Source organism: Macaca mulatta, chromosome 2 (assembly GCF_049350105.2).
Source record: "Macaca mulatta isolate MMU2019108-1 chromosome 2, T2T-MMU8v2.0, whole genome shotgun sequence".
NCBI lineage: Eukaryota > Metazoa > Chordata > Mammalia > Primates > Cercopithecidae > Macaca > Macaca mulatta.
In genome coordinates, this window is record NC_133407.1 from 13,070,807 (window position 1) to 13,085,851 (window position 15,045).

The 15,045-nt window shown below is 36.7% G+C and overlaps 1 protein-coding gene across 1 annotated transcript in view; it reads left to right on the forward strand.

The window, feature by feature from the left end:
• Positions 1-12,865, forward strand: part of LOC106997165 (uncharacterized) — a 164,294-nt gene extending 151,429 nt beyond the window's left edge. Inside the window, exons 7-8 of the mRNA XM_077994066.1 lie at positions 2,773-2,894; positions 10,889-12,865. The gene's annotated coding sequence lies outside the window, so the exon portion shown is untranslated. The remainder of the gene's footprint in view (positions 1-2,772; positions 2,895-10,888) is intronic.
• Positions 12,866-15,045: the final 2,180 nt, after the last annotated feature.

Consider the following 15,045-nt stretch of genomic DNA (forward strand, 5'->3'; position numbering starts at 1 on the left):
GTTTATGTCATTCCATAAAATTCCAATTTCCTTTAAAATGTGTTAATTGCATATGGTGATTACTTAGAAATTTTTTTGAAAAGAATATGCTATCTCCCTCTATTTTTTACATGGGTTCATTAATAATATATATAAACATTATCATGAAATTATCATTTCAATGCATTAAACTGAAACTAGAATAATCTGAGTAATAAGATTTTTTTCCAACTGCTGCAATAAAGATAAAATTTAGACTACTATTATTTGATAACCATGTATTGAATTTAGAACTGACTGATGCCTTTGCTTATGAAATAAACAGCACGTAGCACTCTAGTTTTTTTTTTATTTCGATATACTTTGCAAAAATAGTGTTCATAAGCTTCTTCTTAAGATATCAATCCCTCATTAAATTATTGAGAAACAGTTGATCTGAAGATCCTTTCACAGATGCAGACAGTGCTCAGAAATGCTCCCCATAGTATTGTTTATAACAGGAAACCTAAATGTTTAATTGGGGATTAACTCAATATAGTATGGTTACCTACCTGATAAAATATTCTGCTTTCATTGAAATTGTTTTGAAAAATATATTACATTATAAATTATGACTATACATAAATCAATATGAAGGTATGATCTTTACTTCATAAAATACAGACATAAAGAAATAATTAACACTGGTTAGAATATACATCCATATATTAATTAAATATTGGTTTTTAAATTTCATCTTATTGCATTTCTCTATTTTCTAACTGATAATCATACAAATAGTAATTATTTTTTTAAAAAAAGAGCCAGCTGAGCATATCTATATAAATTTAAATTTAGATTTTAAAACCTGAATTCACTTGACCAGAATCATCTACTCTTCCAGTATCTAGGAGATATTGAGGATCTAGAGGGGGAAAGGGCATTCAGTTTCTGGTTCTGGTAGATTCTTGATAGTTGCCACTCCATCCTACAACAAGTAAACATGAAAAAACTAAAAAATCAGCAATTCTTCCTAGAGCTATATGAGAAGTAAGGTCCCAGGGCAAACTGCTCCCCACTGAATTGGAGAAACACAATGGTAAATACAGAGAATCACAATTTTCTGAAGTAGAAACCCATGAACAGCAACTTCTGTAGGAGACAGTGCTGGAGTAGGAAAACCTGTGTTGTACTTGACAGTTGCTTGAGGCTTAGTGTAGACAATTCAATTGCTTGAGGCTTAGTGTAGACAACTTAGCTTTAAAAACTCCAGGGGAACCCAGTTTTGTGAGTTTCTGTGAGTTTTACCTCCAGGAGCTCTACCAGATCCTTGCAGTGATTATCAAAGAAAAATCTCGTCTTGCTTCCGGCAGGAGGAGGGGAAAATAAGCGTCCTGAAATACACCAGAACATTCTGTTCTTCTTAACAAAATCTGTCCTCAGGAGAAACTATTTAAGCAGAATCTAACCTGCTGGGGTTTTCTCAGAGCTTAATTTACCTGGAGAAAGGGAAATATCTCACTCCAGCTGCTCTAGCCTTCTATGGGGAGTAAGGAAAATACTGAGCTCCAGACCGCTCTAGTCATCTTGTCCCACCGGGGCAGGGAGGATATTGAGAATCACTTGTGAAATTCACAATCCAATGTATAGGCTTACTAAAAGACTAAGGCCTGATCACAGGAATATAGAACACCTTCCCTCCTCCACACCTTACTGTCACATACTAAAGATTTATTTATGTCAGTTCCTTTTACCCAATACATCATGTCTGGCTATGAAGAAAAAAATTACAAGACATACCACAAGCAAAACACTTAGTTTGAAAGAAAGAACAAGCACTAAAACCAGACTCAGATATGGTAAGCAAGTTACAAATATCAAATTGGGTACTAAAACAACTATGATTAACATGCTAAAGCTCTATTAGATAAAGTAGACAGCAGGAATGAACACATGAACAATGTAAGGAGAGAGAGAGAAATTCTAAGCAAAAAAGCAGACAAAAAATCCTGGATATCAGAAACATTGTAACAGAAATAAAGAATGTCTTTGATGGGCATAGATTATCATTAGTAGATTGAACCTATCTTAGGAAAGAATCTCTGAGCTTTAGGATAACTCAATAGAAACCTCCCAAACTGAAAAGCAAAGAGTAAAAAGACAAAGAACAACATAAAACAAAAACAATATCCAAGGACTGTGAGACAACTATGAAAAGTATGACATATCTATAATGGGAATACCAGAAGAAAAAGAGAAAGGAACCAAGAAATATTTGAAACAATAAGAAATTAGAATTTTTCCAAATAATGCCAGATGCCAAACCATTGATCCAAGAAGCTCAGAAATCACCAAGTAAAATAAATACCACAAACCTACACCTTTGCATGTCATTTTCGAACTACAGAAAATCAAAGAGAGAAAATCCTAAACGAAGCCATAAGATACAATGCCTTACTCTTAGAGAAGCAAAAATAAGAATTAAATCTGATTAAACTATGCAAACAAGAAGAGAGTAAAATAAAATATTTACAGTGTTGAGAGAAAAAAATTACCAACCTAAAAATTTGTATTCTGTGAAATTATCTTTCAAAAGTGAAGAAGAAATAAAGACTTTCCCAGACATAAAAATTTGGAGGATTTGTTGCTGGTAAATTAGTCTTGAAAGAAAGATTAGAAGTTTATTAGTGAAAAAGAAAATGATATTGGGCAGAAACTCGGGTCTACATACAGAAACAGTATTGGAGAACAAATAAGTGAAAATAAAATTTAAAAACCTTTTGTTTTTCTTTCTTTCTTTTGTTGTTTTTTAAGATGGAATCTCACTCTGTCACCCAGGCTGGAGTGCAGTGGTGTGATCTCAGCTCACTGCAACCTCGGCTTCCCGGGTTCAAGCGGTTCTCCTGCCTCAGTCCCCTGAGCAGCTAGGATTACAGGTATGTGCCACCATGACTAGATAGTTTTTTTTGTATTTTTGTATTTTTTTTTTTGAGACGGAGTCTCACTCTGTCGCCCAGGCTGGAGTGCAGTGGCCAGATCTCAGCTCACTGCAAGCTCCGCCTCCCAGGTTCACGCCTTTCTCCTGCCTCAGCCTCCTGAGTAGCTGGGACTACAGGCGCCCGCCACCACGCCCGGCTAGTTTTTTGTAATTTTTTTAGTAGAGACGGGGTTTCACCATGTTAGCCAGGATGGTCTCGATCTCCTGACCTCGTGATCTGCCCGTCTCGGCCTTCCAAAGTGCTGGGATTACAGGCTTGAGCCACCGCGCCCGGCCTTTTTTTGTATTCTTATTAGAAACAGGGTTTCACCATGGTGGCCAAGCTGGCCTCGAACTCCTGACCTCAGGTGATCTGCCTGGTTCAGACTCCCAAAGTGCTGGGATTACAGGTGTGAGCCACTGCACCTGGCCTATTTTTCTTATTCTCAATTAACCTTATAGCAGTTTGTTCAAAACACAAAACTGTAAAACTTCTAGAAGACAACATATGATAAATCTACATGACATAGGATTGGCTATACTTTTTAAGATACATCACCAATGATGTGAGCCATAAAAAAAGAATTGATAAGTTGAACTTCATTAAAATTAAATTTTTCTGATCTGTGAATGATGGTACAAAGAGAACAAAAAGTGAAGACAAACCACAGTTAGAAAAAAATTGCAAAGGACATGTTTAATAAAAGACTGTTGTCCAAAATATGTTAGGTTTTTGCAAAAGTAATGGCAAAAACTACAATTACTTTTGCACCAACCTAATACAAAGAACGCTTAAAACTGAATAAGAAACAAAATACTATTAAAAATGAGTCAAATACCTTAACAAATACCTCACCAAATAATATATACAGATAGCAACCAAGCATATAAAAAGATGCTCCACATTGTATGACATTATGGAGATGCAAAGTGGAACAAAAATGAGATCCACTGTACACCTATTAGAGTGGGCTAAATCCAGAACACAAACACCAAATGCTGACAAAGATACGGAGCAACAAGAGCTCCCATTCACTGCTGGTGGAAATGCAAATTGGTGTAGCCACCTTGGAAAACAGATTAGCTATTTCTTACAAAACTTGATATTCTCTTGCCATATGATACAACAATCACACTTTTTGGTATTTGTCTAAAGGAACTGAAAACACATCTCCACAAAAAAACATGCACATAGATATTCATTGCAACTTTATTCACAATGTCAATCTTAGAAGCAACCAAGTGTCTTTCAGTAAGTGAATAAATGTGTAAAATCTGGTACATGAAATGAAATGTTATTCACTGAAATAATGTAAGGATCTATCAAGAAATAAAAGTCATGGATGAAACTTAGATTCATATTACTAAAGAAGCCAGTCTGAAAAGGCTACATACTGTATTATTCCAACTATTAATATGTGACATTTTGGAAAAAAGTAAAACTGTGGAGACAGTAAAAGGATCAGTGAATGTCAAGGGTTGGCTTAAGGGATCAAAGAATAGGTGCAACACAGAGGACATTTAAGGCAGTGAAAATATTCCGCATGATACTGTAAGGTGGATACATGTTGTTTTACAGTTTTCCAGAGCCATAAAATGTACAACACAAAAAAGAAAGCTAATATAAAGAATTAACTTTGGGTGATGATGTGTCAATGTTGGCTCACCAGTTGTATTACAATAGATGTAGCACTGATGGGGGATGTTAATCATGGAAGAGGCTATTCATGTGTAGGGGCAGGGGATATATGGAAAAGCTATGTACTTCCTATTCAATTTTCTGTGACCTTAAAACTGCTCTAAAAATAAAGCCTATGTTTTTAAAAAGCATTAAAATTTTCAAAGATTTCCCAATTTTAAGGAACTGGGCATTACCCGCAAATTCAAAAGTATGAATAATAAAAGCGTAGCTGTTCCATGCTACGCTGGATCTCCCATCACAGGCAATCCCTATAGATTGTGTTTCTATCAGCCCCTCTTGTCCTTTCTGATAACTTAAAATATTAAAATTGGTCATGTTAAACCAAGTGGGTTTCTTCCTTCTGTTCATAGGAGAGTTTGTTAGCTAATTTCTGATTTCTAAATTAACTTTTCCACAATATATTTAGAATATTTTATCCAATTACTGAAAGGAACACCAGGTAAAATACATTTGCACTCTCTAGGAGGCTCTATGATCAACTTGCCACTAATGTCTCACCATATCACTGATGAATGCAGAAAACTGAGTATTTTGTTTTTTAAGGGAAAATCCATGCCAACTGAAATCATTTTAGAACAAAGTGAGAAGCATAATTGCATACTGGTTCAGAGCAGGAGTTTCTGCTCCATTCTTTATTTGCTACGTCATCATCACCATGAGAAAGTATATCCATCCATTCGTTTCTTCGTTTTTTTGTTTTGTTTTGTATTTTGTTTTGAGAGGTCTTGCTCTTTTGCCCAGGCTGGAGGGCAGTGGTGCTATCATGGCTCACTGCAGCCTCATACTCCTGGGCTCAAGCAATCCTCTTGCCTTAGGCTCTGGAGTAGCAAGGAGGACAGGCATGAGCCACAACACCCAGCTAATTATTTTTTTTTTACTTTTTTTTTTTTTTTTTTTGTAGAGGGGGTCTTGCTGTTGCACAGACAGGTCTTGAACTCCTAGCCTCGAGTGATCATCCTGCCTTGGCCTCCCAAAGTACTGGAATTACAGGCATGAACCACTGAGGCTGCCCCTACATTTATCCTTTTTTCAAAAAAAATATTTTCTGAACACTTAATAGTCACTATAGCACAGTGATTAAGAATATAAACTCTGAACTGGACTTTTGGGCCCCAGTCTGTTCTGCACCACTTATTGCTGTGTGAGTCTGAGCAAGTGACTTATTATCTACTTACTTCCATTTTCTCATGTGAATATAAAAAAAAAATTCTTATAGAGTTGTTGTGAGGAATACATAGATACTATATACACATATATGACATATATGCATAGATAGGTAGAGGCAATGATAAATAGTACAATGATAGCATATAGTAAATGCAATATAAGTGGCTGCCATGAGTGACCGCTATGCACTTTTAAAAAAAATTTTCCTTATAAAATGGGAGTACTAATATTACCTATCACAGAATGTTATTGTTTGTCAAGTCTTATAATAGTATGGTGCTTGCCAAATAGCAAGAACTCAATACATTTATACATCATCAATGCTATCATAATTTTGTATTTTATGTAAAAGCAATGGAAATAAGGAATTTCTAAATATGCTTAAAATGCTAAGATTTCTCAGGTCCTGCTTGGAGCCTAGCTTTTCAATGAAGTGTGGTTTATTGCTGGCAGTTGATAAAGAGAACTCAGGCACTTTAGCCATAGATTTTACTTTGCAGAGATGAAGGTGATTCAGCATCTTAATGTGTGTTTGGACCTAAGGGGTCTACTGTGGGATATTTTTTTAGAGTGTTCTTCAAGTCTGAAAGTCACATCTTGCCAAAAGATTTATCAAACTCTCTTCATTTGAAAATAAAAATAAACTGGGAAAGCATGGAATTCTCATTGCAGAATCAAATACTTCTCGTTTGTTCTCATGAGAATGGCTTCAAATGACCATTAATGCTCCTCACTCTCAGGCTCCATTTCAGCTTCCCAAGGGGAGGGAAGAGGAGGTGGTCAGGAAGGTGGGAGCACCTCACATTGAGGACCTTATATCAAAGGGCAGACTTAGTGCTCCCAGACCCAGAGCCTAACCCTCACTGTGGTGGGTGTCTCTGAGCTGAGATACCTGCTTCAGAGGAGACCTGGAACCTTACAGGCTCCTTTAAACTTCCTTTATGTATATATATGTGCTCACTTATAGAGGTAGTGGGAATGAGCCTGTGCAGGTAACTTGCTACATACCAGATATAATTCTAGACATCCTTCAGATTGTTCTTGTTGCTGTTGCTTCATTGTTGTCAGATATAAGTTATGGCATTTGATTCCCATAGCAAACCATGTGCAGATAAGGAGACTTTTAGACAAAAAATTAATGATAAAGTCAGAATTTACACTCAGGGATGTGTGAAAGACCAGGTGTTTCAGAGTTGCTCTAACAACTGGATGCTAATCCTGCATCAGTTTTGTACTCTGTAACTTTGAGCAAATCACTCAACATCTGGGAACCTAAGTGTCTTCTAGGGTCACTAAACAATGCTTGCTTTATTAGATATGGTTATTATGAATACCACAATCATAAATGAGTCTGTCGGATACTCTACTGGGACAACCACCTTTCACAAGTGTGGGTTGCAATTGTCCTGAATCAGGGTCTAAAGTTCTTGCTGCTCCATCAGTCACGGATACTTGTCAAAAGCCCATTATGTGCTTCTGGGTTTTCTGCAACAGGATACAAAGCTTAAAAAAAAACAAGGGAAAATAGGCTTTGTTCCATCATAATTTTCTTGTGTTTTACACCACAAAACTGATGATTACCCATGTATGAATAAGGAGACCAGTCTAACACAGGACGAAGGGAGGAAACACTTGACCACTGATGCTTAGATCACCAGCTCACCTTCCCTGAAAATATATAACTATTGCCAGAGATCCACTATTTCAGTGTCCCACTGTCACTTAGGACCCCACAGCCCCTGATCATTTGTTTCAGATTTCCCTTTAACAGGTGCATGCAAAACTGAGAGATGGTTTTATTGCATCTTGATGACGTGACTGCAGCTGCTGGTATATAAATAAACTGGAGGCCACTTAGGGCATTTTTTGTCTAAGACCTACATAGGGGGGATGCCAATTATTTTTTTAGCATTTTAAAAAGACTGGGAGACTGTGAGAATGTCCTCTGCAAGTGATTTTAGCATCTTGACAAACCCTCAAAAACAGTAATTTCTTTGTAAATATAATGTGACTATTAGAGGAGAAACAAGCTAAATATAGGACATGCTAGTGTGGGTTTAATCATGGTAGTCAGTTTTTTTCTTTGCAGGTGTGTGGATTTCACTCCAATAACGTGTTTCTTGACTTCCTTCCTTTTTACCCGCTAACTTTTGTATCATGTAACACCAAGAATAACAATTATTCAAAGGTTGGTCCATTTGTAGGCAGAGGAAATCTTAAAACTTTCCAGTACAACAAACAAAATATTTATTATTTGCATTAAATGAGGTGAGAAGAAAAGACTTTATCCACAGAAAATTGTTGTGTGTGTGCATTACCAAAGCTGTTTTCCTCTTTCTCAATAATGTGTATATGTGTATTTCTGTCCCTTCCCTATTGCTGAAATTGTGAGGTTTAATTTGGTGGTGCAATCTCTACTCTGTAACTAATAGGAAAATTAGCTATGACTCTGAGGAGCTGTTAAAGACTGCATACAACAATAGAGTATCACACTCTGCCACTATCCAGTCTTTGAGAATGGAAGGAAATGAATTTTAAGTAACTCTTTCAATACCTCCTTTTCAATACATGTTTAATAGTACATGTCTTTTAATGAAAGAACACAGATGGTATAATGAAGTCTTAATTAGATTTCATATTAGGTGCAATTAGTTACTGTTGCAAATGTAAAATCTACAATAGAGCATTAAGAAATAACTTTAAGTCTATCAAGTCACTTCTATTTGTTAGGTCACTAGCCTTTGTGGATTGTAGTGTGCACGTAACAGCTCAACATGACAGTGATGTGAATTCATATTTAAAACATGTTATTGGTTAAAATTGTATCTGATTTGCAGGTTCTGAAGCAGTTTTTCTCAAATTTTATATATATGAAAATATGAATACCGATAACAACATTACCAACACTGATAGAAAACCTAATTACAGAATTAAAAGAGAATGTATTCTAATAAATAGGCCAGTTTAGCCGGATTAAAAATAAAAACACAGCTACAGACATATCTGAAATAAACCTGATGAATAACTAGACTTTTCTTCATAAAAAGTAGTTTTGGAGGTGGGTGGGTGGTGTTGTAGGAGTCAGAAAGAAAATTGGCATATCTCCCACTATTTTGCCTTGACCAAATAATTGTAAATATAATAATGAAAAATAACATGCCCAGCTATACCTTTCCTGCACATGTGCTATTTTTTGAGATGTCTGAGCATTGTTTATTTTTTTTTTTACCTCAATAGTGCCTCCCATTTTCACACCTTGTCCTTACTTTTTATTTATTTTTTATTCATTGAAAGCAAGAATCAAAGAAACAATAGGCTTAAGAGATACCGTAAAGATGGTCAGACAGGCATTGAATATTGATAGAATTTAGCTCCTACAATTAAAGCAGGAGAAAATAAGAAGGACCTATTAGGGCATGCTGGGTACCGTGAAGGTCCATGTACTATATCACCTCATGGTAATAGAAAAATGGGAGGTAGAAACAGACGATTTCATATGAGGAGATCAGAAACAATGGAATAAAAAATATGGAATACATTTCCAATGACACATCAACTCCAGCTGATGGTAGCAGGTGGAGCAGGATATGGTTGCTGTGTTTTAAAAAGCTCTGCCCTTTCTTAGAAGGAAGAGTTGTGTGATAAAATACCAGCGTATACAATGGGAGAAGGGGAGTGATTTACTGTACATTTCCATGTATTTAAAAATTACCTAAATAGTCACTCATCTAATTTGATTTAATAAAACAAGGAATATACATTCTTATAACTGATCATTGATTTTATGTTTCAGCTTGACTGGGCCATGGGATGTCAAGATAGTTGGTCAAACATTATTCCTGGGATTTCTGTGAGAGTGTTTTTGGTAGAGATTAACATTAAAATTGGTGGATCTGAATAGAGCAGATTGAGCTTCATAACGTGAGTAGGCCTCATCCAATCAGTTGAAGGCTGGAATACAGTTTAATAGCTGACCCTCCCTGGATTAAGAGAGGATTCTCCAACTGGCTGTCTTCAGACTTCATACATAACAAGGGCTTTTTTGGCTTAAGGGACTTCAAACTGAACACTGGCTCTGCCTGGGTTTCCCAAACCACTGACCCGCTCCACAGATTTTGAACTTAGCAGTCTCCATAATTAAACAAGCAATTCCACAGTATAAAGCTATATTTATATCTATAAACACATGCTATTGGTTCTGCTTCTCTGGAGAACCCTAATATGCACATTAATGAGGAACCGTATTATTCTTCAAATCACATTGTGAAGAGTTTTTAAGCTCAGAAAAGGTTGATGTAAAGTAAAAAAGATGGAACTGATACTCTATACACAGCATTACTACATTATATAATATGTGCACCTACATATAAAGACTTGAAAACAATATAGAAAATATTAATAGTGGTCATATGTGGGTGTTGGGATTAATTTCATTTTTTTCTTTTTAATTGTCAAGCTTTGTAAATTCTTTATAATGAACATACCTTGCTTCTTAATTTGTAGGAAATATGTCATTATTTATCAAAACTATAATAAGTTTAAAAGACAGCTACCATAGTTAACATTTTGCTGCTTGCAATGAATAAAGAGTAATTCAGTTCCCATGAGAACAAAAGCAAAGCATATGTCAAAGAACTGAAGTAACAATTTCCTTCAGCAGGTATCCTACTTGAACAGATGGTATTTAGGAAAGAAATCACTGTACCTTAATGTAAGGCGGAGATACAATTTTTCCAAAAGTTGACATTGAAAATAGATGACATTTGAGGGCATCCCATTCCTTTCCCCAAGAACAATCTACTCTCTATATTTGTAGATGTTCTTTTTAAAGAGACTTATTTCCAGGGGACCAGACATCCTCGATCTCCAGTTCTTGCTACTGTATAAAACAAAAGACACTAAAAAAATCAGAGAAAAAAAATGTCATATTTCTTATTGTGGCCTTATTTACTATTTTCATTAAAGATTAGTGAAACATAGTTTGGTGTGGAATAGACATTTCTTTCTGAGCCTGTTCTTTTACTTTTTGTTTCCTATTTAATTAACAGAATTTATGAAAATCTTTTTTTTTTTTTTTTTCCGAGATGGAGTGGAGCTCTGTCGCCCAGACTGGAGTGCAATGGCGCCATCTCGGCTCACTGCAACCTCTGCCTCCCAAGTTCAAGCGATTCTCCTGCCTCAGTCTCCTGAGTAGCTGGGATTACAGGCACCCACTACCACACCTAGCTGATTTTTGTATTTTTAGTAGAGACAGCATTTCACTGTGTTGGCCAGGCTGGTCTCGAACTCCTGACCTTGTGATCCACCCACCTCGGCCTCCCAAAATGCTGGGATTACAATGTGAGCCATCATGCCCAATTTATGAAAATCTTAATGTGTGTATATGTATGTGCGTATATACACACATGTGCACACATACACAAATGCATGTACGTGCATATATACACATATGCATATATACATGTTTGTGTGTATGTATGTGTATACATGTATATGTCTTCTTTCACCATCTGCCCTTTCTTACCCATGGACTGTATGATTATGATTTTGTCCCCCTTACTTCTTAATCTCTGAATTAAGAAACTGGATGCTGGCGTTTGCTTTCAGAGATCCAGTGCAGACTTATAGATTGTTGAGTATTTTGTCTGTTTCTTCATGATTTGAAAAATAATGAACTAATGACCATGTTTCCCTCCTCCTCTTTTTCTTCCTCCTTTTTCTTCTCACTTTTATACTTTGGATATCTGGTGTCTAGTAACTGAATCACTTGATGACTAACATAAATTCCCAGCTATAAATTTGGGACAGCAATTAAAGCCTTACAAGGATTTTTTCAGTTATGCAACTAGTAAAGTAAATCATTAGAAGAGTTTTTGGGATTGGAGCACTGTTCAAAATATGTATATCTCCTTGTATTTTCTTCTGTTTTTAATTGACTTTTTGTCTACCTTGTTTTTGGTTTTTTATTTGTCGTTTTCTTTTTCACCTCCTTCATACATTCCATCTTCTTTCATTTTCTGTACTTTGCATGCAGATTAGACAAAGGGTAAAAAATGATCTGATCACTAACAAGAACCAAAGTTCGCCCCCAGTTAATCATCCTGCATGAGCCACAGAAACATCTCATGTATAACAATAGCAACTGAAGGCTGAGCTCCTTTAGTGAGCGAAGAAAAGCCTAGTTGGAGGAAGGTTAAAGTAGGAGTGTAGGACTTTGGCCATCTGGGGTAAATACTGATGTTACTAACATTTCCTATATGACCTTGGGTAAGTCTCCTAAAGTTTCTGTACCTCAGTTTCTTTATCTGTAAACTGGGAATAATAATAGTCAGTTTCTTATAGAGTAAACAGGAATTTTAAATGAGTGAACGTAAGTGACTAAATAAAATGAAATTGCTGTTTCTGTGGGCCAAAACCTGACAGGCATTATCACTTTCATAAGTTTTAGTTTAATACAAAACTCTCTTACAAGAGGACATAAAACCAGTCCCTCAATAAATGTTAGCTATTCTTTTTATTATTACCATTATATAAGAAAAAACAACAGCAAAGTAAAATGTCTTGTCTAGGGTGCCAATGGTGTCTGAATGGATCTGGGGCATTTTTTTGGACTAAGAGGGTGCAGTGGCTGAATAGTGCCTTCCTAAACAATATATTCATATCCTAATCCCTGGAAGCTGTGAAAATTACCTTATTTGCAAAAAGAATCTTCGGAGATGTAACTAAATTAAGGATCTTGAGAATGGGAGATTATCCTGCATTATCTGAGTGAGCCCCAAGGTCAGTGATTAGTGTTCTTATAAGAGAGAAGCAGGGGGAGATTTGACGGACAGAAAAGGAAGCAGAAATGTAACCTTGGAGGAAGAGATGGGAGTGAAGTGCTACAAATCATGAAATGCCAGCAGAGATTAGAGTTTAAAAACAGACAAGAAACAGAGTCCCTTCTAGCATTCCAGAGGGAGTCTGACCCTGTAGACACCTTGATTTAGGTCAAGTGATGCTGATTTTGAACTTCTGGCCTCTGAAACTGTGAGCAAATAAATTTATGTTGTTTGAAGCTATGAAGTTTGTGGTAGTTTGTTACAGAAGCCCTGGGAAAGTAATACAAAATGCGACTAAATTCTGTGGCCAGAGTTAGGCAATTCATAGAGGACAGGTTTCTACTCTGATGTTCTAATCCCTTGGAACCCATCGGATCTCATTTTCAATTTTATGGATCTAACTGGCTGCTGTACTGGACTTTCAGGAAAGTCTGTGAGGTTGAAAATTGGTGTTCTCCTAAATGCCTGCAAGGGTAATGATATATGGATCTCTCTCCTCGCCTGCCAGAAGAAGTCAGCACCTGCATGCCTTGTGTGTTGAACAACTCAGAGGCATAAATAAATAAAGACTAAATCCAAAGACATCCCCTCCTCCTCGCTGAATCACCTGAAAACGTTCTCATCCAAGCAGTCCAATCCAATTGTTCCTCCATTACAAACCAATGCTTACAGAGTGAGTTCATATAAAAAAGGGAGTTCTGATAGAGATCAGGTTTCACACTGATCCAACTACATTCTTTTGGTTTTTGTTTGTCACACGCCTGAAAACTCTCCTTTTTTGGTCACCTAAAGATCTAAAAGCATATATTAGGTATTTAAAACAATGTGAGGACTGGCATTTTAACCAGTCCTTCCCTCCACTTCCTTCTTATGTTTTGTAAATTTAAAATAAAGCATGAATTAACATTTACCCTGATGTTTAAGAAATGTGTGCAATTAAAAAAAAAAATTATACTGACTTTCTGTGTAAAAATTCCCCAAAACTAGTTTTGAAGTAAATGGCCATTTTGATAATTAAAGGACACAGACTTGTGGGAAAATTGTTTCTTGGTCCTGTAAGCAATCATGAGTAGCCATTCACTTTTCCTATATTGTGCTAATAGGGTGTGTATATGCCTGGGTATTTGTGGAAATTCCCTTTGTCATATTGACCTCTACCGGATGAAATGTCACATCAACCCAACTCAGCCTAAAAACTTCCTCCTATTGGTTAGGGCTCCAGTCTAAAACCCCAGGCAGAAAGCAGAGGGGAAGGAAAAGGGCAGAGGAAAACACAGTAAAGAAGGGAGCCAAGTACGGACAACAAATGGAGGTAGGGAAGCACGCAAAAGCTTATAGAAAAGCAAACCAAGGAGGGAAAATGTAAGTGGGGAAAAGTTTGAAGTGCCAAGGAGGAACATTCACGACCTCATCAACTGTTAGCAATCCCTGCCTGGTCCAAAGACATAAACTTTGGCAGCAGTCTAGTTGATTTGATCATTTAATTAATTGTTGATCTTATTTGTTTGTTATTTTTATTTTCTCTAATTATCGAAGTTGAATGTCTCCTTTATGGACACTCACGAGTCTTCATTTGGCAAGCCTCTATGTCACTTTGAGCTAAGCAGGCTGAGACTAGGAGAGAGTCCGCAACACAAAGCCAGGTATTTCAGCAACGTGAGCTGTATACCACTCCCATGGGATTAATGACCTAAATCAGGCATTTGATGATGCATCTGAGAATTGGACTATGCAAAACCCAACTATGTCATCCAAAAGTGGACAGGGAAATGCTGTGGAATGTAAGATTTTCCTTTCTTTATCATGGTCAGTTTCCTTTTCAGTGGCTAAAGTACACTCTTTCAACTTTTTATTGTCATGCCACTTACAACGTTGTGAGGTTTGTGGCGTGCAGGAATCAGCCCTTGGAATAAGGTAAGCGTCAATTCTGCTGGCAATCCAGGTTTCCCTGTCCTGTTTGCCACATAAAATAGTAGAGCCCTCCATCTGCACTTTCTTTGCCATCAAAAGAACCTGCCCAAGGAGACATCTTTTCAGGCTTGTTTTAAAAACCTACAAAAAAAAAAAATTCAGCATCCATCACTTCTTTTTGTCTTTCTTTCCTTCCACTTTCCTCAGTTCTTTTTTTTAACCTCGACATTCTACCTTTGAGAAAGGTATGCTCCATAATGCAGCTTGACTTAAATTATGACCCTGCTGCACTACTTCTTTGAGCTGCTATTTTCCCTGCCTGTTCCAGCTGCTGAGCACAATTGCTACAGCTCAATTATTAAAGAGATACTAAAAATAGCCCAGTGCAAGGCTGTTGACAAAGAAAAATCATTCAAACACAGCAAGAGACACAACCTGGGCAGCAAGCTTTCACTGTTATTAGATCCTTAATTCTCCCACCCCCTTTTCTCTTTATGGGTTGCTTTTTT